The sequence below is a fragment of the Heterocephalus glaber genome, unplaced genomic scaffold, assembly GCF_053883595.1.
Source record: "Heterocephalus glaber isolate CG9 unplaced genomic scaffold, H.glaber_assembly_v1.0 deba00001781, whole genome shotgun sequence".
In the NCBI taxonomy this organism is placed as follows: domain Eukaryota; kingdom Metazoa; phylum Chordata; class Mammalia; order Rodentia; family Bathyergidae; genus Heterocephalus; species Heterocephalus glaber.
In genome coordinates, this window is record NW_028258467.1 from 7,605,949 (window position 1) to 7,633,050 (window position 27,102).

General features: G+C 40.8%; 1 protein-coding gene and 1 long non-coding RNA gene across 25 annotated transcripts in view; one reads left to right on the forward strand and one right to left on the reverse strand.

Moving 5' to 3' along the window:
- LOC110345754 (uncharacterized) overlaps window positions 1-2,379 on the reverse strand; it is a 40,455-nt gene extending 38,076 nt beyond the window's left edge. Inside the window, exon 1 of the long non-coding RNA XR_015447908.1 lies at window positions 481-2,379. This is a non-coding gene — a long non-coding RNA (uncharacterized LOC110345754). The remainder of the gene's footprint in view (window positions 1-480) is intronic.
- Rbfox1 (RNA binding fox-1 homolog 1) overlaps window positions 1-27,102 on the forward strand; it is a 1,452,839-nt gene that overhangs the window by 758,635 nt on the left and 667,102 nt on the right. The window lies entirely within an intron of this gene.

A 27,102-nucleotide genomic window follows, 5' to 3' on the forward strand; every position in this document is an offset into this window, starting at 1 on the left:
GTTAGCACTGCAACATATGCATGGTGAGCTACACAGTTCCATTAATAACACTGAGTGCTTACAACAGTCAGGCATGAGCTCCTCATCAACTCAAAACAACCTACATAGAGGGAGCTGTTGTCATCTCATTTTGCCAAATAAGAGATATGCCACATTTCCAAGCAAAGAGCTCAGAAGTGTATGAAAAGAAATGGCCAGGGGAACTGATGCCAATGCAGCCAGGATTCAAATACAGGTCCTCGACTGACTGGTTTATTTGACATAGTATAAAAATAAGGAACTTAGTTATGTGTTAGATATAAAGAAGAAAGGAACAACAACCAAACCGAGCAGAATCAATAAATTCTGGATTCGTTTTCTGGAAAGATGGTGATGTCAGTTCTCCTGCTTAATATTTCAGTGGCTCCCTATTCCCTGCAGGTTAAGTCTTAAATTATTCAACAGGAAAATCAAGGCTGCTTATGATCCTAGAAGCCTCACTCAGTCTATCTCCAGCTGCAGTCATCCTGGCCACATTGTTTCAGCAGCTCTCAGCAACTTGCAGTCTCTGCTCCAAGGAGAAGAAGAGATCTAGGGCTTGCAGAGATGAAGGACCATGGGAGAACAGCTTGAGAGGGTGTCTTATGCTTGCTTCTGGACCCCTGCTACCCTTGATAGTGGGCATTGTGACTTCAGCTCGGTTATTTCACCTCTCAGATTCTGTCTTTCTAACTGGTAGAATCAAGTGGTGGTAATTCCCTTCCATACACCCAAAAGAATGCCTGTGGTGAATAAATGGGATGATGTGTGTCATGTAACCTGGCACTTGGCAGGTGCAGTACAACAACCATTCACTTTGGGAAATTTGGTGCCCAGTATAACAAAAAACATCCAGAGTATTCCTTTGGGCACCATAAACACAAGGCCAGGGTGCAAGTAGTGTCCTTGGGGACACTCATTTTCCCTTTCCTCACTCCCTTTCAAAGCCTTCATGTCCACCTCCAGTTGTGACCAAGCATTCTCTTCCCATCTTCCCACCTTCCACCATATCCTTTCAGGAGTGATGGAACTGACTGTGATGTCGTAGGCAGCTTCCCCTCTTATTTGAGCAATCAATAAGTGGCCCTTTCTGAAGGTGAGCTTTTGGTTTCTTAAGGCCGGTCTGCAGACATTTCAGACGACCCATATGTCTCCTGACATTGCTGTATTCGTAGATGGGTTCTCAAAGAAACCATTATTAATGATGTAATTAATATGAATGGCCACAGTATATATCAAGCAGGTCATTAAGGCAGAGGTGGGGATATAGCCATTTGTATTAGAGATACTCTTTGTGTTCGCAATCCAAGCAATAGAAAGTGCTTAGCTTAGAAATCTTGCTTTGCTCTACTCTGTCTGTTTTGGTTGTCACACACCCTCTTTTTGCTTGCTTAATGCTTCTGTTTTTGACTTCCTGGGAATAAGAACGAGTAATAAAGTTGATTTTTAATAGAAACATACAATTAAGTAAATCTTACCATTTAAAGTCACAAATTTCAAAAACCAACTGATTTAATTAATGTGTTGGAGTGGGTGAAAGGCGCACAGCTAATGGGGAAGAAAATAAGAACCGAGATACATCATGTACAGGTACAAACACCCAATGATAAATGTAAACGAATTGTATACCTAAAGTATACCAATAAAATGTACCAGTAAAATTAATTTAAAAAACAAAACAAAACAAAACAAAATTGTTGACATGCCTTCCTAATAAGAGTTTCTGAAAATGAAATCTTACAGCGAGGTATGGTTATTCCTTGCAAAATAATCATCCAGGAAATGTTCATCCCCCGCTGTCTTAATTATTCTTTTCCCTTACTTTTGATAGCATTCTTTTCCACTGTTTCTCTTCCAAATCCTTCATGATAAACAGAGCCTGTACTTTGGTGAGGGCAGGACAAATGCACGCTCTAGAATAACACATCTCATATGCAAACACAGTGTATTCTTGAGTTACAGCGTGTTGTTGAGTTCTTGGAACAATCCATAGGAGAATAAAATCTCACTCTCCAATGTGTTACTTCTGTAGATTGGATCTGGAAGGGTTCCACCAAATGTCCATATAGCAAAGCCTTAGCCTCTAGCTTGACAGTCTTGGGAGGTAAGAGGAGCTTTAGAATGTATGGCCTAGGGGAGGAAGTTTCGTGATCCCAGGATTGGCCTTCCAGGAGATAATGAGACTTCCTCATCTTTCTCTTTCACTTCCTGAGAAAGAGGTGAGTTGTTTTTCCTCTACCATGTGCCTCCACCATAATGCTTTGCTTTGACACAGGACCTAAGCCACAAAGTCCAGAGCCTCCAAACTGTGAGCTCCAATAACTTTCTCTTCATAAATATCTCTTCAGATATTTTGTTAGTGGGAAGAAAATCTGACTACCATGGTGACTCTCACAAAGGCTTGGAATTTTGACATCTCTAATTGTGACAGCATCAGTGCAAACAAACTAAAACAATAATCAGCATCACAGCAGCAGTGACACTGTCCTTCTGTGAAGCCTGAGGGCCTGAAGGAGGGAACCATTATGATGAAGGGGGAACCATTATGATACACCGTTCACAGAGGAGCAGACAGGCAGGGAGAATTTCCTATACTGCTTAAATTTACAGTGTCAGTAAGTGGCAAATCCAAACTCTGAAGCCAGATCTGACTCCTGGTCCATAACTGCTATAGAAGTACTGAAAATGACACGTGTGTGGGACACATTCAAAATTGTTGAATTTCAGGTGCTAGGCAATAAGTAGAAAAGGCTTTTTGAATAGTTACTTAAAACATCTTGGAATTATATACCACATATATAGGTATGGATGATCACACGAAGAAGTAAATGTATTGGTAAAATTATAAAGCTGAGTTGTATCTTCTCAAAATTGATATTTTATTGGAGATTTGTAGCTTTACATAATATATCTTTATTCTTATTTTCCCCATTCCCTTGTATACCTAAAATGTACCAATAAAATTAATTTTTAAAAATTGAAAAAAAGTAATGTGTTAGTTTTTCGATGTTGGGAAACTTTTATTTGGTTTCACCAGTCTCTCCCATAGACACCCATCTGCAAGAATATTTCCTTCTAATTTGTTGTGTATAAGCGATCTTCCTCGGGCAGATGCCATATGCAACTGAGCAACTTACTTTCAAGGGAAATATTGAAGTAACACCCTCAAGCCGTTCTGCTCTGTATGCAGAACTCAGAGCTCAATTTTTATCTTTGCAGTAAGTATTGAAACCTTGCCTCCCACACCCAGGCTGTTCAAATATGACATAAAATAGTTACTTACAATGATAGGATCCAAAAGTTTTCTATAGTTCTTTATAAATGTTTTGCGTTAAAGACATGTTCCAATGAGGAGAGTTTTTTTCTCTTTTTCTTTTTGCTTTACTTCTTTTCTAAGAAAAAATGTTCTTTGTAGTAGCCAACATGTTAAATGTTTTTAATAAAAACTTAGGCTCAACTTAGAGGGGAACATCTTTACCCTAGGTACAAATGAGACTGCCACTTGCTGAGTTTAAAGTACTGAGCAGATGATGGAATTGTGAAAATTGGGGCATCACACACAAGGAGGGGGCATTTTTTACGCCTGTGACAAGCAGAACCTCTGAAGTGCATATTGCAGTGGCTGGCCTCTGTGTTATGCAAGCATCTGCAATGAGTTGCAGAAGGAGGCATCTGCTACAGATCCATAGAACTGCTGCAGACTGAGGCCAGTCCTGATGAGGTCCTTTTGTTCCCAGAGTTTAGTGCCTACTGTCCAACTCTGCAGGCTCCAGATGCTGGGGGCCCGGAGGAAGCCAGGCAAGAAGTGTTTCACCAGCTTTCCAGACTCTGGGTAGTGTGATGCAGCTGCAGCTCCAAGCTCTGGTGAACCAGGGCTGGGACCTGCCAACCTGCTTCAGCATCAGGTGACAATAGTTTTGCTGTTCTCTCTCAGTGCAAGTGCCCAGCATGTCTGTACAAGGAATGAAGACAGCAGAGTCAAAGTAGCCAGTGATCACCAACTCTGTGGTTATGATTATTCGTGGCTCCAGCCTCTTAAGCACCTATGATGTCCAGGGCACTCCCTCTACTGTATACTGCATATACATTATTTTCAAATCTTACATATGTTTTATTAGCCCCATTTTGACTTTTAAAACCTGAAACATGGATTTGTTTAAAGTACTAAGTAGTAAAAGCTGGATTACAACCCAGGTTTGTCTTAGCCTAAAACTTCAGTTCTGTCATAAGCAGCAAGACTGTTACTCAATATAAAGTCGAAAACAAAGTCTGATCCACAAGAAGATTAAGCCAGGGCTGATTTGATTGAAAGAGGAGAGTGTGGGAAGATGTGACCCTGGCCTCTTCTGCTTTCCCAGATGCTCAGGTGACCCTGTGGCCATCACCTCTGAGCACTAATGCCCTGGTTTCCTGCTGAGGCCTCAGACCTGCAGCACCTGAATCACCTGGAAAGCTGTTACCAGTGGCTGCCTCAGATTGAGTCAGCCTACCTAGGGCCGGGGACAGAGCATCTGAGCCTTCCCAGTCCTCTGAATGACTGCCAGTGTTGTGCTCAGGAGTGAGGAACATGGAGCCAGAGGTTTCAAAATAAATTTGGTAGCAGCTCCTTGGCCCCTAAAGCATTCTGATGTATGAGGTCGATGCTGCGGTGTTCACAGCCAGGACTAGAATGATACATTGGTCCAGTCAAGTAATTCTTTTTAAGAAATTCGTGGAATAGATCTTGAATCAATGCAACATTGGCACACAGATGCTGATGTTTGTGACCCCATAGTAAAGAAATTTCTTATCTTCATCCTCTTGTGCTTCAGAATGACAAACCATGTGTAGCATGTATGTTAGCAAAGGGGAAGTTACTAACAGAATTCCATGTATTAAAGATGTTGCTGATTATCAGCTGAGGCATCTTGGGTGTGTATGGACATGCAAATATGTGTGTGTTGCCACAAAGAAGAGGAGAAAAAGGTCACCCAATAAATTATGTCCTACTGTTCATTGTGAGAGATTTCCCAATATCTGAGGTATTAAAGTATAATGAAATGTGATGAGAAATGAGAATTAGAGATACTTCAGAAGGTTCCTTTCAGTCATTAGTAAATGAGGAGGTCCATATTTGGGGAAGCGAGGGTGTCCTGCTATTGTGAATTTAATATAAAACCAAATGAGGTTCATCTCTCCTTTGTTTCTACTCCCATAGCTGGTTACCACTTAGAGTAAACTGATGAGCCTATTCTCTTTGTTAGATTCTCTTGGTTGGACTTTTGCTGAAGCTTGGAAATGATGATGTTCCACTTCAGACTCATGGTGTGCCCTTGTGCTTTTACCACTGACTTTGCTGTTCCTATCCTTGTGGTTTTTATACTGTTTTTTTTTATCATTTTCCTTCTCTGTCTCCAAAACCTCTTCCCAAGGGGACACTGAAAAGTGTTTAATATTTCTAGTTTGAAATCTGGGTTATTGTTGAAAATATGGATGCAATTATAAGAGGGTCTCTGTTAGTGACGGTAAGATTGTTCTGGGTAAATTATATTATGGAGTTGATAGTTCACCCTGGCCTTACACACTCATCATGTTTTGAGAGGCAGAACAAACATGGTCATGTCCAATGAAGCCTCTCTGAATAACATTGATAAATTCCTAAACTTTACATAATTCTTTCTGACTATAAATCCCTGGAAGCATTACTGGTGTGTATCAGATGATATCTATCTTCTTATCACACATATACAGGGCGCATATACACACACGTATGGCTCTATTTTCTTGGAGTTTTGAAAAATCAATAGCAGAAGATCTTCATTAATTTAGTAAAGCTAGTTTTAGAAGGATTTTTTTTTTCTTTTAGTTTTCCTCTCTTTCCATAAGTCACCATTTCTATTGTTAATTCCTATTCAGTGTGTGGTATTTATCTCTGTGTTTGATTTTAAGCATTTTTGTGTTTGATTTGGGGAAGATATTCCCCATTACTTATAAAATTTTGTATGAATTGCCTAAGCTTTAAAATCATTTTCCAAAAGAGTATGTTTTATTTAAAATACAAGGATATTAGGCAGGAGTTGTGACATTTTGGACATTTTATTTCTTACAAAAAATTAAATTTTGTAAAGCCAATAAAATTCAATCAAAAGAAAATAAGGGACAAACCTCCTTTGTGAATTTATATGTGACAGCTTAAGTCTCACATTCTCAGTGTGTCCACCCAATTGGCAATATAAACTGAAAGGCTGAGGCTGTTTGAAAACTTTTTCATTTTTCTGTAAAAATCCAAACTCAGAGTGAAAAGACCTGCCTGATGTCAACATTTAGAAAGCAATGTTCTCTTTATATAGTCACTTATTGTCTTGGGTTTCATTTTCAGTTCAGGGGGAAATTAAATTCCTTTGCAATTGCACTATCTTTCTACCCAAGAAATTTTATCTCCACTTCATTTTTATTTGCTATTTGTCCTCTGGGTAAAATCCTACAGGTCCACAGGGTTGGGAGTGCATTTTAGAGGTCATCTGGCTTATCTTGCTCTTCCTACAGGTCAGTATTTAACTGACCCCTGACCGGGAAGTCTCCTATATTCTAAGATCCACATAAAACAAAGGGGGAAGGGAGGATTTGAGAGTGCCTGGAAGCCTTCTGTGAGTTTATTCCTTGGTGAAAAGAATCATTTTTGCTTCTGAGTAAATTCTCTTGCCAAGCACAAAGAAACCCATTGGTAACTTATTGATGGTAAATATACTGGCATGTATAAACTTTGTAGTTTTCAAGCCTGTCTTTCCACTTAGAATTGAAATGATTCTGTAGAGTATATGTGTGGTCAAATTTTATTTTAGTTTTTTTCTTATCAAGACAGGTTGATTTGATGGTATCACAATGGGCAACAATTCCCAAAACCCTTGGTTCAAACCTCAGTTCCATTGCTCTAATATTTGCTAGGTCATATCATTCCTCAAAATATTAACAATTCTTTGGTCAGTGAATGGAGAGAAGGGATATATGTCATTTCTTAGTGGAAAATTTAAGTCAGTGTGAGCTTCAATTTGACCACTTTTCTCTCTGCAATAAGACCAGTGATGGCTTAGATAGGATGACTGTCAGTCACCCCAGAGAGAAGAGTGTGGGGAAAGTGGTCTGAGAAGGACTCTAAGCAAGAGAAAAAAATTGGTATTGTGGTGAACTTAAGGTACCTTGATTGATAATGCTTAGCTGATGCAATGTCAGCTCCCAGCTAGTACTTGAGTCTTTGGAGGACAGGGGGAATGCCAACCCTCATACATATACCATTTTCTCCTTGCTTGCTCCAACTATATTTACAGACACCTCCTGCTTGTTTAACAAGTGCCTGGTGAGCTGTATTGAAATTTCTTTGTGTAGTATTGGCCAATATTTCACTGCTCAAATCCAGCATTTTTCTAAAGAGTGGGAAAATTTCTTTTAAGAGGACTATGGACACAACCATAAACAATATCAACTTGAATACTGTGAAATTATTTCTTTTCAGTTCCCTTTTAATACTGTGGTTTTCAAAATAAACTTCTCATGGGGCCACCTGCTTCAATGGGACAGGATAATAACAAGAATGACATCAGAATAAATGTATATATTTGCATGGTTACTTTCCATTTATGGCTAACAGTAGTAGTTTTTCATCTATGTTAGAAGTTGCTTTTATAGAGTTTCTTTTAAAATAAAGTGTGTTTAGTGTAAAGAGTGAGACAAAAATAGCAAGTAAACAGAATAGGCAGTAAGATGATATGGCAAAAACTGAAGATGTGGGAAATGAGTGAAGTTTGGGAGAATCCTGGGGTAAGCCTGTTTTGTACTCTAAAATCCTGTACAAAAACAAACAAATGTGTGAATGGGCCATAGGTGGTAAAATGATAGATTTAAAGTATTATTGCTATGGTTAATAATATTGATGATTATAGCAAAGTCTTTCCCATCCAGAGATTTTTTTCTTCCGTTTAGTCTGAGGCAAATTTGCTGACTTAATTTTTCTTTCTTTCTTTCTTTTTTTTTTTTTGGTAACAGGCATCCAACTCAGGGCCTTGTGCTTGTGAGGCAGGCGAGGTGCCACTGAACTAAATCCTTGGCCCCTGACTTAATTTTTCATATTGTTACCTTACCCCAAGTGGATAATGGGGGATAATCACCATTATTAGTGTCTAATCACCATCACCCTCTGATTTGATTTTAACCCATCTACCTTCCTTCACTCCTTCCTTTCCTTTCTTTTTCTGGTGTTGGGGATCAAACTGAAGGAAATGCTACCACTAAGCTACATCCCCAGACCTTTCTATTTTTAAATTTTGAGATAGGACTTCATTAAGTTGGTTATGTTGGCCTTGAACTTGTGATCCTCCTACCTCCTGTGTGAAAAGTTATTGGATCCATCAGTGGGTGAAGAGAACATTTATCAAGCTCTTTCTAAATAGAAAGGGTAAATTCAAGGAGTCTGAAGTTGAGGAAGCCTTAGCAGACTCTTGCTGGCCTGCAACTATATTAAAGACTGCCTAGAATTTTTTTGGAAGTCTCCTGGTTACTTGAATCTCTGACCCTTTGAGGCCTTGAGCGTTGCTAAGCTTTGCACCTGGTTCACCATTATCATCCCAACACTTATTAAATATTTGTCTTAGTGACTTTCAATTACATGGTCCTGATTCATTCCATTGTAGGTGCCAATAGATTCATTTTCTTATTAATAATAATGGTTACAACAATGTCTGTGATTGATACAATTACAGAATATGAACCAGGAGCTCTGCTGGGAACTTTATGTCTACAACAACTCCAGCTTACCATAGCCTAGCAAAATGGATGATATTACCTTTAATGAGGACATAGAAGATCAGGGTAATCAACTTGCCAGTCAGTATCAGATGTAGGACTCTAATACAGTATGCCTTATGCCCCAAACCCAAAAACTTATTTGTCTTTTCTACCTCATACTTCTACATTGAGAGAGAAAGAGAGTGAGTGAGAAAGAGAGAAAAGGAGAGAGAGAGAGAGAGAGAGAGAGAGAGAGAGAGAGAGAGAGAGAGAGCGCACCATAAGCTTCCAACCCTGCCTTATTTATTAGTCTTCTGCTTCTCTGTCTATGATGGTTAATCTTCCCAGTGCTTCCAGCATGCAGTTCCCCAGCTCCATTATTCCGAGTCACTGAAGCTGGCAGCCTTAGTCTCTTCGCTTAGGCTCTGCAAGTTTTAACAAATGTTTAATGCAGTGTTTTCTTTGAACATACCTAACATTGACTTTTATTCATGTCAACATGAAAGGCAGTGCTCCATGAAGGTGCAATCTGTCTGTACTCCAGCATCGCAGCAGGTGCCTGCTGCCCATGATGGAGGAAAGGTGGAGGCAGCTGATGTATGAGGGGCCACAGTACTCTCACAGCCAAGCCACAGACAGTAAGGGCAGCACTGAAATTATGATGGTCCCAGCTCATTTTTTCTTCCCTTTCTTCTCAGCATGTTGATTTTCTAAAAAGCAACCATGGCTGGTCCAATTTACCATTTGCATTTTGATTACTGATGCATTTTTTAAAAATTTTATGTTGCATACCTAGACTTTTCTGTCATCTTTGTGTGAGTTTGCCCAGTGAATAACATGCATCACATTTCCTTGTTGTTTTTTAAAGCAAATTAAATCTTAGCCACCAACCTAAGCCCCTGGTAATTTGGAGGTTCTCTTTGACCCTCAACCCCTAGTGATTTTGTGCAAAATTAATGGCCTTTGGCCAAACAAAATGATCGCAGAGGTCTTTCAGTTCTGTAACAATAGAGTCTTATAATGGATATATTTTAGCCAAGGCTCTTTGATTGTGAAGAACTGGGTCTCTCTAAAAATAATTCACTTAAAAGGAGGTTATTTTAAAGAGACAGGGAAAAGCTCCTGAATTTCCAAGGACTGAAAATGAAATATAATGCTTTTTTGCAGGGATTGATTTAGAAGTGGGAATGTGAGCAATACACATTCATAAAAACTTTCTCTGTCTCTCGGTCTGCCTCTAGATCTTTCTCTGTCTCTGTCTCTGTCTCTCTGTCTCTGTCTCTGTCTCTCTCTCTCCCTCTCTCTTTCTCTCTCTTTCTGGGTGTGTGTGTGTGTTTTCATTACTATCTCCATCTCTCTTTTACTCTCAGAATCTTTTGTGCCCTGTGCAACTACCTGATTTCCTCTCTGCTAATTTCTCTCTAGCTTGTATGGGGCTACTTCCTGTTTTAGCCCTAAGCTACATAATCTTTCACTTCCAAGCTCACCAAAGCCTGCCTACCTCACCTAGGCTCCTAGATTTCATTTTCAGGAGTTTACTTTCCACAGGATGAGTTGCCTTTGAATCAGTTACTTGACCTTGTTTCACTATCTCTAGATAGTTAGGGTAGAGCTAGAAGAAATATTCAAAGGGAAGCAAAGATGGTGGAAGGAAAATACCAGCTCCCCCACTTGATAGAAAGCCTGATTTCTTGTTTTAAATTAATGGACGTGGGATAAAGGAGTTACAGAGGTCAAATTCATGAAGGTCATCTAAACCTATTACCACATTAGTGAAGCACAGGATAAAAAGGCTTTCCATATCCCTCTACCTCATCCTGTCATAAATTACCCAATCCATAAGAAGATTTCTCCTATAAACCACAACCAAAGTATGATGGCTGTATGATGTACAGGACCGTTGTAAGTATCAACACCTTGGGAACTATACTGAGCTCATGAAGTAAACCCTCAAACCCAATCACAATGAGAAGTCCCAACATCAGTTTTAGGGGCAGAGAATCTTGAATTCCTCTCTCAGTTTTTTATACCAGATTATAAAGAGAACATCAGGCTAGCTATCCAAAAAAGCATTGGACTGAGAAGCCCAGCCTGTACTTTATCAGTGTTGAAAGTAAATTATATGTTGAATGAAATTTGTGATAAAATAGGACATTGACACTTACTGTAAAGACCAAATGAATCTATGTTCTAGTGGGAGATTGTCTTTTGTGACACCTAAAAACCATCATCACTGACAAAGTTGTGCTTCACACTGCCGACCAATGGGGCAGCCCACTTGGGGATGGTTGGGTATTCTGATAGGATGACAGGATCATCTGTCACAGACAGAATAATGACTGCATCATGGAATTTGAGGGTCACGATGGACCAAGTCTTGTGATATCTTCTGCTAATGTCAGAAACAGCTCTTGATGGGGTTCTTCTCCACTTGAATAATATTGAATCTTTACATAAAATAGATGGATGGATGGATTGATAGATGGATACATACATACATACATACAAAATGATAGAGATAGAAATACAGAAGCCTAAGCTCTAATTACCTTCTCCCCAAAATTATTTATCTCCTGTTTCTTCCTTTCCGCCTTAGAGGATAAATAAGCCTCTTATCCTCTATGCCTGTACTTTCTGTTCAGACACTGTTGGGCACTTTGACACAATTTCATATGTCCTTGTTTCCAAGGGGTGATATGATGTATGTTTCAAGATTCCTCTGAGATCCTCTAGCTGGCCCCACATCCCAAGAGAGGCTTTGAGAGGTAGCCTCATGAATGCGTGGACAGAGGATTGCTTCTGAGTTCATGTTTCTGTTCATCCTCATGTCCATCCAAAGTGTGTGTCAAAACATGAATTTCTTCAAACAGTGATCATGTGTAGAATTCAGAATGCTTTCACAAAACTTTGATGCTCTGGACTCTGCTGCGATATTTATGAATTGGGTCTTTTATTAAAAGTACTTACAGCCACATCATATCAGCTCAGGTCTTTTTTTTCTAGTATCCTTAATATCCACTTTCCCTTTGTGTTTGTAATTTTATTCTGTTTATCAGTGAAGGTAGTAGACCAGAATAAGAAGTGCCAGGCTTAATTCTCTGCTACAGGTCCTGAAATAGATGTTTCATAAGTAACATGTGGCTGACTCCACTAAAATTAAATGTCTTAGTGTTTCCCACCTAGAATTTACAACATACAGTCTTTATAGAACTAACTAAAATTCTGAAAATTACCCCTCAACAATGTCAGTCTATTTCATACTTTTCACCAGCATAAAATTCTATGTATGGAAAACATTTAAAAAATCATCTCATGAGGTAAAATGTCTGGTCTTCTCACTTATAGAAGTTCAGTTCAGAGAAACACCATATCAAAGTCGATATATATTAGCCAAATCTTCTATTTTATGATATTCTAGGAACCAAAGAACAAGTTCAAACCTTAAGGACTATATATCCCAAATACTTTTTAACTTCTGCAATCGCCTTGACAGCTTTAAAGAAAATACAGAACCAGACCTCCTCTGCTTAGTGTCTTGATTTTGCAAATGTGAATTGGGCTCGGAATGGAAGGACTCACTGGTACACTCTGTTTCTGGGCCTACACTATTGATTGTCGTAAATGTCTGTTTGCCCACTGGGTAAGAAATAGAATAGATAACAAGCTTCCTGTTCTTCCAGTGGCCTCCACAAGGCAACTGCATGTGACTGACCAGGGAGTCCATGTTCAGAAAATTTTAAGAAGAAAAAGGAAGAACAGGGAAAGGAAGAGGAAGTGGGGGAGGAGAAACAGGAAGCAGAGGAGGAGACAGGAGGGGGAGGAAGAAGAGAAGGAAGAGGAAGATGAAGGCAAAAGGAGGACAAAGGAGGAAAGTAAATTGAATCATAGATCGTTGGCCATACCAATGTTTTATGGGAAGGAGGAAAAACGATGACTTGATAGAGAAAATGAAGACTGAAGGAGACACATTATGATACGTACAAGGAGACTACATTTTAAAGAACAAGGGATGAACTCTACTGAGAATTATTTCAGTAAAGTTTTTGCAGCAAGCACTCAGGAGGCCTGACAAGGAGAGGGTAAAATCTCAGCTTTGCCACTTGCCAGGTGTGTGACTCTAGGAATTTTGCTTAAATCTCCCTGGATGAGTGTTCCCATCTGTACAATGAAAATCAAAATAGTTCTTCCTCTCTGTGTAACTTCATGATGTTCCAAAAGCACATTGAACAGTGCTTAGACATAATGGATACTATATAAGTGATGATGTGCTCATTGTGTTAGAAAAGGGCCAGGTAAACAGTCAGCAATCTGTCAACACTAGGTCTGTGGATTGCTCCCAAGAGGGAAGATCCTCAAATGTGCCTGTAGTATGGTGGCATCTGAGCTCACAAGCACAGATGAGTTTATGGGCTAGAAAGCCGATTACCAGCACTATAGAAACCAGTTGAATGGGAGAAGTGGGCAGGGAATTTAGGTCACATTTGTAAAAAATGCCTTCAATAAAAGGAAGCGAAGAAAGAATTCCACAAGTCTGAGGGCAACTGGCAGTCCATCTAGAAGGGAATCTCCATGGTAACAGAGGACATAATATTGGTGGCAGCACATCTGTGGGGAGTGCCTGGCACCCAGCACTGAGCTTTCTGCACATGTGTTTCTGTGATGCTGATACTTGATGAAGGAGCAAGGCTGGCTGCTTCCTGTTTAACACCTAAGGAAAGCAAGGCTGGAAACTCACTTGCCCAAGCTGACATGGTTGGTAAAGAAAAGGGTGGAGATTGAACCCCACAGTGTCTGTGGCCAAAGACCCACTTTCTTAACCTCCAAGCTATAGTAGAAAATGTGCATTGATTAGGTCATGTCCTTGCACAGACTAAAATATGATGTGGCTTTCTGTTGCCTTTAAGAAAATGACCACATCCTTAATGTGACTTCCTCAGCCCTGAAGGTCCAAGAGTACCACTCAGCTACAACCCTTTTCACTCTGCATCTTGGATTCCCTGGGGCTGTTTCTGCTCTCAGAGATGCCTTGCCTTCTAGATCAGACACTATTGGATCGCTTTCTTATATGTTGTAACCACAGCATCCCATCTCAGCCTTGGTAGCATGTAACATGGTTCAAATTTTATACTTGTATGGTAATTTTTTTTTAAATTACTGTCTGTAACCCTACTAAACTATAGGCTCTACGTGGACAGGCTGCCATGTCTGCTTTTCCTCAGTACTTATACTATGCCTGATACTTAACAACCACTCAAAAATAAGTTGAAAATGAGTCCTATGCCATACTTAGGGCCCACCTGTGTGTTGCCAAGTCATACATAATAATTGAAATTGTGGACAAAAGTATTAAGAGCTCTCATAGTCCGTTATGGAGTGTGAAACCCTGGCCACTTCTTTGGTGTCACACTCTGTACCCAGATGTGATCATTGGCCATGATCAAGCTGCCATCACCCTCCCACCTCTCCGTGACCTTTCAAGGTACAGCTTCTGTGAGGATGTGGGGGTCAGAAGAAGGTTTGGATGTAAGGAGTGGAGAATATGTGGGATTGCGTGGACCCCAGCCCCCAACACTTCTGCTTATGATTGGGCTGTGGTAGAAAGCCTTTGGAATCCGCTCTATCAATTATTTAAAACTCATCATTCAGTCTTATTAAAGATTTATTGCAACAAACTGAAAAACAGTATAGACACACAGGAGAAAGAACAGGGCTCTCCTGTCGAAGTTACACAAGTTATGAATCGCTTCTGTTTGTCTGAGTAACACAAACACAAGAAGAAGCTACTTTCAAAAGTACAAAGGCTTTCTGAAAGCAATGATTGTGGGTCAGTATGTGTGCCTGTGTGTTTCCATGTGACCCTTTGTGGGTTTGTTTACATCCCATTCTCTCTTTGGGCACTTTCTCCTGCTCCAGGTTTTCAGTCTTTTTGAGCTCAGAATTCTCACTAACAGTGAACACATTACATTCCTTTCTATCTTTAGTCTGGGATTCATAGCCAACTGTCCATTTGTCAGGAGAACTGATTTTGACACTTGGGTGCCAAAGAATGAGCTGGTGTTCAGAGATGGTGCCAATCCCGGCTTTATCTCTTAGCAGTCATGAGAGCTTGGGCACAGCTATTGAACTTGGGAAGTCTCATTTGTGTCTTCTGTAAAATGGGTAGAATAAGAGTACCTCCTTCTTTAAGTATTATGTGAAATCCTATTCACAAATGTCCTGGCACATGGATGTTTGGTGCAGAGTTGTTGTGTATTGTGCTACCCTTGTACTGAACACTTATAGTTCCCTTCCCCATTTCACAGGAACACTTCTTGCTTATATATTTGAAGCACATACACCCTTTATTTGCAATAGGAAACCAGTGGAAGAGTCAGGCATTTTGTAAGTAATACTAGTGTTCAGGTAGAAAGTTAACAATGAGAAGTATTTCTTTGCCCATGTTCTAACTCTGGAAACTTTCACCTTAATAGCTGATTTGGGGCAAGATTATTTAACCTTTCTGTGCTTCAGTTTCCTTATATATAAAATGACAGTGTTCACGATATCAACTTCTCAGTGTTGTTGAGAGGATCAAATATGCTATTTATAAAATGATTACAACAGTCTCTGGCAACTAGGTGCATATGGGTTATTTTGCTGTTGCTATTGTTACACTGAGCCTGTGTGATGAATTGGTCTATATCAATAAATAATTACTTCTGGGCAAGCAGGATCAAAACTCTCAATATAAAATATATGCTCAATATGTCTTTCTTACAAGTTTCTTTACCAATATACTAGTCTTAAGTTTTCATTCTCTGCTCCCTGAACTAGAATGAAAACCTCTGAGGATCTTTCTGCAGCCTCACAGGACCCCTTTCCATGCATGCTCCATTTAGGGGGTGGGATCTTGTCAAATACAAATCTGATCATGTTCCCACCAGCCCAAAGGAAGCCCCACCACCCCCAGGGCCTGGGATGGCCTGGCTCTATTCTCATCTGCTGCTCTCCAGACTCATTACATCGGAGCCCTTTGGTTTCCTTTCGGTTCTACCTGGGTGTTAAGAGTCTGCACAGAGGCTATTTTCCACACCTGGGATGTTTTCCTGTTTTAGCACCCCTGGGCAACAGCACTGCTCATTATGCAGGTGTCAGAGTTAATCTCTCTCAATCAGGCTCTCTCTGCCTGTTGGGTGGACTTAGATCCTGTTTGTACTCTCTTATGAGACCCTTTTCTTTTCTTTCACACCTCAATGCAATTCATAATTGTCCCTTAATGTGTTATAGTTGTTGAATATCTGCCTCTTTTGTAGCTTGCATGCCTTGGGATACTACAGTGCCATTTCCTGAAGGCATACATGCAGCATAAGAGGTTTCTATAAGGTATCTTTAGGAGCAGAAAACCTTTCTAACATCCTGCCCATACACCAACATTACGTAGAGCTGAGTGCTATTCCACAGTGAGGCTACTGCCTATAGGTAAGTTGTGCACAGCCTTTGTTATAGATTTTCTTTTGATAAATTTTGAGTTCCACATTATGCTGCCTCATTCCTTTGTCCCATTTCAGGGTCTAACATAGGTATTCAATAAATGTACACAAAAGGAAGAAACTGGGTGAGGGGAGGCTGGAAGAAGATATTAGACTTCAGTTCAGCAAGGGTAGAAATTTTTCTTTTCTGTGGTACTGGGGATTGAAGCCAAGGCCCTCACCCTGAGCTGTATTTCTATTTCACTCCCCCCTCCTGCTTTTTTTCCTTTTTCTTGAGACAGGATCTTCCTAACTAAGTTGCCCAGTAGGGCTTGAACTTTGAAATCTCCTACCCTCACCTCCCAGGGTGCTTGTGCCACTATGTCCAGTTTATAATTATTTCTTCTCTTCTTCTAGCTAAATCCATACTTATCTCTGGGCCCATTTCAGCAACATTGCAAGTGCAAAAAATTTACACCCTGAATGCCCCGACAGCATTTCAGAGTCACGAGACTAAACAAGACATTCCTCCTGCCATCAAAGAAAGAAGCCAACAAGAGCCCAGGTGGTCACATGGAGCCTGGCTAGCCTGAGACTCATCTTTAGATCATAATTCTCTACCTGAAATGACAGCAAGTTCATGTCCCCTTCAGCAAACCCAGAGCAGGTTTTGTTTCTATAATGGAATGCTCAACTCCTTAATTATACCGTGAGAGGCAGAAATAGGCATTTTTGCAAAATCTATTTCTGGCAATCTTCAATAAACTAAAACAGTTGAGCATACAGAATTTTCTGTTGTTTCTGCAAAGAGATAATTTGTTACATGGAAACTCATTTGCTTATTTGGAGTAAATACTGCTTCAGACCCAGAAGAGATTAACAGGCGCGGATGAGATGGATTGAGAGGGAAGAGACGTAATACTTCACTGTTATATTTACTGTGTTAAATATAAAGTGGGAATTGATGAAAAATGTGTTGGAGTCCCCCATGTGAGGCTAAGTGATGAACTGGGGTTTATTTGCCATCTGGCTTTTAAGCAGGGATTTTTTCTCATGTCAGAAAAATGGCACCTTCAGAACTATCATATTACAGACATCTGTTTATCAGACCTTTGGCTGGATGAATTATTCAGAATATGCTTAAGGTTGTACTTTACCTGACATATGGAAATATAAAGTTGCACATTTGATGTCGGCATATATCTGTCTATATAAAATCAGGAGTCATACGTGAAGCCTAGAGTGCTGGAATGTGGTAGGTGGCGCTTTTAGTACACAGGATATTAATTTCTCTGCCTTGTGTGATTCTTGGTGTCTGCATTTGGGGGCTCAATCTGAAATTCTATGTCACTCAGGGTTTCTGTAATAATATCCCTTTCTTGTTTCTACCGTGTCTTTGTGACCACAGTGGAAAGCTACTGTACTAACACGGGTTTTATGGTAGAACATATTTGTCACACAAGTGAAACTCTGGAGTTGTCAGGAGGAAAAGTGTCATCCCGTGTGAGAAGCCCCAAGATGTAAATTTCATTTCAGAATATCCCATCAGCCCACCACATCATCAAAATACTACAGCAAGAATGAGTTCCATGTATAAAATTTAGCATTTCCTAATGTACTATACACTGTTTCCATCCATCCATCTACCCACCCCCACACACACCCATGCAACCACCTATCTACAAAGCCATCAATGCTTCATCAGACATAGACGAAGAACCTGTATATGTCAACTATGAAATATATAAAATCTCCTCCATACCATTCCAGAATTGACAAGGACCAGGGAAGGCAGAGGCAAACAAGTAATCACCATTGTTGATGAGTAATGTTAAATTGAGACAAGTGCTCTTGTGGAAAGGAATGAGACAGTCCGTCTTGGGACATCCTGGCCCAGGACTTCAAGGAGGACTCCCTGGAGAGGTAATCTGAGAGCACTATAAATAACAAAAGATGAACTAGGCTCTCTCTTGTCAAAAAAAAAAAAAAAAAAAAAGCAAGAATCTTTCAAGTGGGAAAAATGGCAGCTCATGCAGGATGTGGCACTAGTCAGACACCAGTGTGACTGCAGGCAAAAGGCCTCAGTGGAGAGGATGGCTGGCTGCCCCTGGGGCCAGGGTCAGTAGATCCAGACCCTATGATCAGGGGAGGATGGAGGTTCTCATGCAGCACTACACAGGTCCCCGAAAAGAGGTGGATTGTATGGCCTGCTGTACAACTTTGGAAGATCTCTAAAGTCTGAGCCCATTGATTATTTGTCTTTGAATGAGGTGAGGTAAGTACATGATGTGAAGGAAGCAATTTCATAGGCTATGCAGTCCAGAGTGGGAACACACAATGATTCATCCCAAGTATTGATAGGACCTCAGCCACCCTACATAAGCACTTTAGGGACTTCCCTTTGGATGACCAGATGCTCTCTACCAAAGAAGAGAAAGTGGTGCCTTTCAGGAAGTGTGAAGACCACAGTGTAAGGCCATGTGATGGAGGATGAGAGTGAAAAGGTGGGAAGCGGATGGTGACAGCCTAGGGGAGCTGCCGCTGTTCCACCAGAGAAGGGAAAAGATCGAATCCCCAACAGCAGGCTATGAACTGATGGAACTCAAAACTTGGAGAGATGGGAGCTGGGAGTAAGCAGCTTCTAGATCAGGCCTCAAGTGCAGGATGTTTAGGAATTAAAGGAGGCTGGGAACATTTGGAGGTTCAGACCAACCAATCCAGAGTCTGCATCCCAGAGAACTAAAATTGTGTCATGGCCTACATACCCCAATCTGAAGTGGCTTAGGGGCTTAGCCAGGGTGGATAGTGAAACATTCACACGTGCACTGCCCTGCCTAGTAATGCAGGTAATCTTCAGATCATTTTAAAACTCAACATGAAGGCTGGGTGTGTGTGTGTGTGTGAGTTTAAGCACATGCACTTGCATGCTTTGTACAGTTGTGAGTTCTCCACTGTTATTCTCAGAGATTCAAACAGCTGAAGCTGTTCTCTAAGCCCAGAGTGGTGAGCTTATGAAACCCATCTGTCTTAGACGCAGTGACTACTTGGGGAAGCAGTTGCTGTTGCCCCCTGAGTCCTCCTTGGTGTCTTCTGCTCAAGGAGATCCTGTGCCTTGCATGTGCTAGGCAGGCCAGCTCATCTGCTGGAAGCCACTTTTTCTGCACACAGCTTGAAGAGGATGAAGTCGAAGTGGTTGATTTTGTTAGAGAAGAATTGTTTTGTTCTATGTTGGGTAAAGTTTCTCTCTATTACACTTTTCTACAAATTCCCCTGTTCCCAATTCCCTCAGACAACAAAACTACAATTTGCTGGATAAACAAAAGCAGTGGGGAGGGAGCCTCCCTGGCAGCCATTCTGTCAGAGGTGCTGTGCTTGTTAGCATGGTAAAAGAGTTAGCGGATTCCTTCAAGTTGTACAAAATTGAATTACTTAATAAACTTGGTGTAACTTTCTTCCCTGGGAGTCAGTGCTATTTAAAAAAAATCCAATAAGGCTATTTTGCAGCATTAGCATTTTAGAGTTGAGCAGGGTGTTCAAACCTTATTTTTTCACCCATTCTTTGCTCTGTAGAATTGTTTCTTAGCCATTGCTTCCAGGCTTTGCAGATGAACGGTGACTTTTTAAAAAAGTTGTTGGGTTACCCTTTCAAATCTTGCAGCAAGCAGGCTGAACTTTCTGTTTATTCAAAATTTTCCCCATTTAACAACATTCTCCCACCATCACCACTGAAGGGGAGCGGGGTGGGAGGCAGACAGCAGGTTAATCATCCATACTAGAAAGAATTTCACAAATGCCCGGGGCAAGTTCAGACTCCACGGATGGAACCAGTCTCTTCAGCTGACAGACCGAGCCAGCGCCTACTAGGAAACATGCTGTCTTGGCATTGTGTGATTCAGAGCTGAGGGCGATGTGTTGGTTCCTTGGGCCTTTGCTCATCTCTGAAAGTGAGGGCAGTGTCCACATGTCTTCTCCCAAGTGGCACCAGCTTTCTCTTGCCCAGGTGTTTCCAAAAGGAACCTTTTAAAGAGCCCTGTAGGGTCCATCTGCAGCATTCTGGACAAATCCTTCACCTTTCTCATGTCAAGCAAACTACTCAGTAGAATCAGGAACAGTGAAGCTTCACCTGCTACATCATTGTGAATGGAATCCTTTGCTTTGTTATTTGAAGAAAATATCCCACTGAGGACCACAAGCACTTTCCATGTATTGTAGATAATGTTTCTGTAAATCTGCAGACAGTGCCCATCCTCTGGGCAACCCCCAAAAGCAATTTATTAGCCCCCCTCCAATATTCATTGTCATGTGCAGTGCAGGGATTAAATATTTATGTCTGTTCACTGGGGTAATAAAATTGTATTCAATTATGTCTCAGGCACTACCTAATGATTGTTGAAAATTCAGTAATAAGACCAAAACTCATAAAAAATACAGGATAAACAAGGCTGGAAGAAAATTATGGGAAAATAGCCTCTGGCTGTGGAAAAGGGACTTTATTTTGAAATAATTTCAAATAGCAGTATATGCATAAAAAAATCAAGTTAGTTTATATAACCACACTCTAATCTCCCAAAACTCTTTTTACGTTTTTTTTTCCTTGTAAAGTGCAAAGCAAAGTGAAAAGTCCTAGATGAAGAGCTAAGCCAGTCTGCTTTGCAGTAAGTCACCAATTGTGCTGATGGACTTGATCTTGAAGACAGGCTGGACTGTTCATTGCTGAACTCTTGGCATTTTTAAAGAGCTCAGCTCAGAGTTGGGATCCATAAGTATGTGGAGAACTAATTTTAAAAATATTTTAGTTTAGTATCTCTATCCCATTTCTCTCTTCCAGGGATTTGCAAACAAGGGTGATTTTGAATCCCCAGAATGTCTGAAGACATTTTTGTTTGAGGAGGATGTCTGTATTAGTCATCTCTATTATGGCTGGACAAAATTCTTTTTCTTTTGCTTAAATTCTTTTATTGGTACAGTTTAGGTATACAATACGTTTACATCTATCATTGGGTGCTTGTACCTGTACATGATGGATCTTGGTTCTTGTTTTTTCCCCATTACCTGTGTGCCCTTCACCCCCTCCACCCTTCCTTATTTACACAGAATTTGTTTTCATTTTTTTCTTTTCTCATCATTTTTCCTTTCCCTTCTTTCCTTTCCCCTTCCCCTCCCACTTCTTCTACCCCTTTGGAAACTTTTCTTCCTATTTTAAATTATCAATGATTCATTTTAATCATTTTAATCCTTATTTACACTTTCAGTTTCTCACACTAAAGAAACTATTCAGTATTTACACGTATGTCCTATTTATTTCACTTATGAGTATGGCCTCAATATGCATCCATTTAGCTATAAATGTTTCTAGTTTCTCATTCTTTATGGCTGAGTAGTACTCCATTTTATTAAAAAAACCACATCTTCTTTATCCAGTTTCCAGTTGATGGGCACTTGGGCTGTTTCCAAACTTTAGCTATTACAAACTGTGCCGCTATAAACATGGGTGCACATATATCACTGTGGTATGATTCTTTTAATTCTTTTGGGAAGATACCCAGCAGGGGAATAGCTGGGTCAAATGGGACCTCTAGCCCTAGTCCTTTGAGGTATCTCCATACTGATTTCCACAGTGTTTGCACCAGTCTGCACTCCCACCAACAATGAAGGGTTCCTTTCTCCCCACACCCCTCCAGCATTTGTTATTGGTTGATTTCTTGATAGCAGCCATTCTTTCTGTGTTGTTTTCATCTGCATCTCTCGATGACTGGTGATGTTGACCATTTTTTCATATGTTTATTTGCTGCTTTTATTTCTTTGTCTGAAAAATGTCTGTTCATTTTTTGAATTGGGTCTTTGAATTTGGGAGGTCTGATTTTTTCAGTTCTTTATATATGGACAAAATTCTTGACAGTCACAACTTAGCAGAGGGGAAGAGTTTAATTTGGGTCATGATTTCAGAAGATTCAGTCCATAATTGGCTGGCTGTAAGGCAGGAATATCATAATGTAAGGCCCTGGAGGAGCAATGCTACTTACTTCATGGCAGCCAGGAAACAGAGCAGGGGAGCAGTGCCAGAGAGGAAAGAGCATGGACTAGATTTAGCCCTCAAGGTCATACCTCCGTGACTCGCCAGACATATTGAAACATGTGCTTTATTAATCCCCTAGGCAGCTCCCAAGCCAATCAAATTGACAGCTGATCTGGACCATCACAAAGACCTAATGGCATTGATGGGATCGATACCAGGATGTTTCACAGGACAGCTTCCCACAATAAAATATCACTAACACTGATGCTGAGTTGTATCTTCAACAGTTTATCCCTGTACTACCCAATTACCCAGGGGCCTTGACTTTGACAAACATTGTATCAAGCTATCCTTGAGAGTTACTGTATCTTCAGCTTCTACAGGCCCCGTCTTCCTTGGTTCACGGCCTTTTCCTCCCTTGCAGAGTGTATGGCTTTCTTCTCTAGTTTCTCCCACATCTCCTTGTCTAAACTTCCTACCTTCCTCTTAGAAGGGCTCCTTTGATCACACTGGATCCACCTGGAGAGTTCACACCATTCTATCTCAAGATCCTTAATGATATCTACAAGGCACCTCTACTATGTCAGATGACATTTTCACAGGTTACAGGGATAAGACATGCATGTCTTTGGGAGGGACAATAATTTCAGCCTACTATACCTTTTAAAGGCCTGTATGATTGGGTTGGATCCATAAAACGTGTTTATATTCAGACTCTGCCACCTAGAAGATGCATGACTTTGCAAAATACATAACCTTTCTTCAAAACTATTCTCTCTTCTGCAAAATGGGGCTGAGAAATCATGGGGTAAGGATAGCAGGGTAGGAACCTTATGTGCCTGAGGCATGGCACATGCTTGGTAACTTCATGGTTCTTAGTATGACTCTTGTTGGCTTTTGTCTTATTTGTCATCCTTCCCTTCCCAAGTCTAGCCCCTCCCTTCATACCTACAGCCAGCAACCTTCTGCTCATCTGAAGTCAGGAGCAACATTGGGGACTGTGTTCCCTAACTCCTCCTATGCAACTATTTGCCTTTACCTTGGCTCTTTTGCTAAATATGTTTGCACAGGATTTGCTTTTGATTTGCTTAGTCAACTCCGCAAGGCATCTCAGATTTCTCATAGTGCTCAACAGGCAGATTTCTCTTCAAAGCACAGACACCGTTTATTTGTTTGGTTTATCTCCTGCTCCTTAGTCTTACCTCCAGAAGCCACACATCTCCAAAAGGGAAATGTTCTGTGTGGACATCATTTCCTAAACAGCCTGAAATTCTGGGGACTTGTGGTGAGATTGGGCATGCTAACAGTGCTCTGATGGAACTCTTGGAAGGCAAAACCTCAGACTCAGGGAGAAAATAAGAAAACAAGAATTCTGTTTTCCAATCAGTAGTCTGATGGGATAATTCACACTTGCATTTTTTCCAAACTTCCACACTAGTTTTGATTGTTGACACAGGTAATTTTTAAAGGCAAAGAGAGTAAGTGACTTTTTAAAATCCCCTGCTACAATAAGAGCAAGGTTTCAAGTTTAACTCAGGAATTCTGACTCCAAGTTCAATACTGAGTTCAAAACAGTAGCATTTCCTAAGGTGAAGGGGTAGGGGGAGAAGCATGAGACTGTAACAAGAGGTTCTGAGACCCAGGATTGATAAAACACGTGCTCTGTGTCTCCAGATGAGAGGACCATTGATTTCCTCTCCAGTTATCTTTCTTACACATAAGCTTACATCAAGGAGAGAGCCTTTGTGTGGTACAACTCTTCATACCTTTGCCATTAGCCTTTGTACCTTTCTAATGTTCTCTTTTAATAAAGAGAAAGGAGCCTGGAAGTGCAGAGCCACAGGTAGTGCACTGGTTGGCTAGGGCTGCCATGACAAAGGATTACACACTGGGTGGCTTCAATGATAGAAATTTTCTGTCTCACAGTGCTGAAGGCCAGAAGTCCTAGATCAAGGTGCCAGCAGAGTTGAGTTCTACAAAGGTCTGTTCCCTAGCTTCTACCGCTGTTATAGCCATCCTTGGCAGTTGTTCCTTGGCTTGGACAAAGGTCACCCTGATTTCTGCCTGCATCTTCTCATGGCATTCTCTCTGTCCCTTTCCAAATTTCCTGTTTCATAGATGCAGAAGAAGTCATATTGTACTAGTATCTGTAATGGCTTTATTTTAACTTGCTACTTCTGTAAAGACTACTTTCAACCAATTTTTTGAATGCCTATGTGTTAAATCAAGAGTGTGTGTTTGCTAGACAAGTTCTACCACTGAGCTATACCCCAGCACACCTTATTGCTAAATAAGATGTCATTCATAGGCTCTGGGGATTAAAACTTAAATATCATATAGCAAATAGGTAATTATCTTTATCTAGGATTTTGTAACATTATTTTATCTTTATTCTATTTTATTGTTCATTTATACAACAACAATTTTGATTTCTGCTTAGAAGAGATCCATATTTTTTTTCCTTTTTGATGAATTCACATAAATTTTTTAAAAATCTAAGCTGATTTTTTTCAAAAAGATACTAAGAACATTGTTACACAGGATGTCCTCAGATATTGGAAGATATAGATGATGTGGTATGTGACTTGAGAAATGCCTATGCCACCAGTCCTTGGTGGCATGGGGATAGAAGGAACAAGAATAAAAGTGTTGAAGCGCAGTGAGGTACAAAGAAGTGGTTGGTGCTTTCTGTTTGACCCTTGCTTCCATAGAGTAATTTTCTTTCCTTGAATAAATATTGTGCTGCAATTTTTTTTATTATTTTGTTTCTTAATGCCATTTCTTTTCCATTGTTATTTTCTCAGAACTTGAAGTGTGGGTTTCATCTCTATGCTGTTCAGAACAAGGTCAATAATTTGAAACTTTAATCCCCATGAAGAATACATTCTGTAATGTGAGGTTCTGAAACTTTAGGTCTTCCAGAAGTCTCTGGTGTTCTTGTTAAAATCCAAGTGGTAGGACCAGGATACATATAGCTTAATAGTTGACTACTTGCTTAGCATGCACAAGGCCCTGTGTTTGATCCCCAGCCATGCAACTCAATTGATCACTCAATCAATAAATAAAAATAAAATATAGGAGTTTGCCTCTATGACCAGTTCTTCTGGCTCAGCAGCACTGAGGTAGAACTCTACAATGTATGTTTCTAGCAAGTTTCTATGTGATCTAGAGCCTTCTGGAAGCATTGATTTGTGAAGATCACTGGGCAAGAGGGGTCAAATATCTGTCCTGTGTGAGGAACGTTGCTTGGGACCCCTCCTGACCCTATGACACAGATGAATGAGATTTCTCTGGGCTGCGAACCCACATAACTATAGTAAACGCTTTGCAACATTTAGGTTTAGCTTGTCACCTATCAGGAGTTTCCAGTCCAAGCAAGAAGAGACAAAATGCATGCCTGAGAGGGAGCTGGAGATTTTTTTAATTTTTTATGAGTGCATATTTGCAATACATAATGTTTACATTCATCGTAGGGAGTAGGTACATAGACCTAATACATCTTGATTCTTTTTATTTCCTTTCCACTCCCCCCCCTTCTCTCCTTCTATCCACTTTCTCCACTTTCATAATTATTTTAATTCATATTTGCAACACATAGTGACTGATTACTTTCATTGTGGATAGTTGATACTGCACATTATATGTCTTAAATCTTTTCCTGTCCTTCCCCACCCCTCGCTTCCCATCTCTTCTCCCCTTCCCATTTACACATGGTCTGTCTCCCTATTTCCTTTGATCAGCCTTTTATTTCTCTCTTTACTTTCTTTGTACTTTGGATTTCCTGGAGACTTTCTCTTTGAAGCCATCCCCAAAGCTTTGGGAGGGGAGAGCCCCATCCTTTGTCTCCTCCTGCGTGTGGGGTCATACCTCTCCTTCAGTCCTCCTAACCCGGCCTTTTTCCAGTGCTGTGCATGGACTGATACCCTTCCTGTCTCTGCCAGGTGAGGATGGGATTCTGACGGGGGAAAGAGAGGCCCCCGGGCAGAAATACTATGATAGAAACAACGCTGGGCCAGCCTCCGAGTCTCTGAAGTGCTGAGGAAAGCCTGGGCTTTCCTGTTCATTGTTTAAATTTCTTTTTAAAACTTGCAAAAATGGGGTTTCAGAAATTGTTCTCTACCCGGACAGGGTGGTGCATGCCTATAATCCCAGCACCAGGGAGGCCAAAGGAGGGGGATCAGTGCAAGTTGGAGGTCAGCCTGGGCTACATAGTGAGACCTTGGCTCAAACAAACAAACAAACAAAAGCCAAACAAACAAGAAAAACAAATTGTTCTCTGACCACATATTTGGATGTCATAAAATAAGGCTTTTTATTCATTTTTCTAATTATAGTTTGAAGTGCACTGACTTTCACGTGGCGATAATTTCGACTTGAGGATGTTCCCACGAAACTCTGTGAACACGAAGTTCAGGCCAACTGACCACAGGTCCACCTTCCCTCCAGCTGCCTTTTGCAGTGAGCATGGGGCTGGAGGATCGCAGCTTTCCCCTTGCTGTCCCCCCGGCCCTGAGCACAGGGTCATCAGTCCCTCCAAACCCTGTCCCTGTGCTCACACCCTTAGGCACTCAGGACCTCCACAGCGCCTGGCATAAGATGTCTCCTTTACTACGCCAGCAACCTCCTAGGCTTCCCCGAGACTTAAACCCTGACATCCCAGATCCTTTGCATCCTGCATTCAGAGGCACCTCTGGGGCTGTTGGCCAGTGGGTTTTTGTTTGAGAGGCCCTCAAGGGCCTTGGCTCCATGCCTGGCTGGGGCAGGTCCTGCCTTCCCTGGCACCTCCTCCCATGCAGAGTTTCTGGGCTGCCAGTGGTTAAGTCCGTCGTGGGAAGTGATTGTGTCTGAACTACATGGTGACAG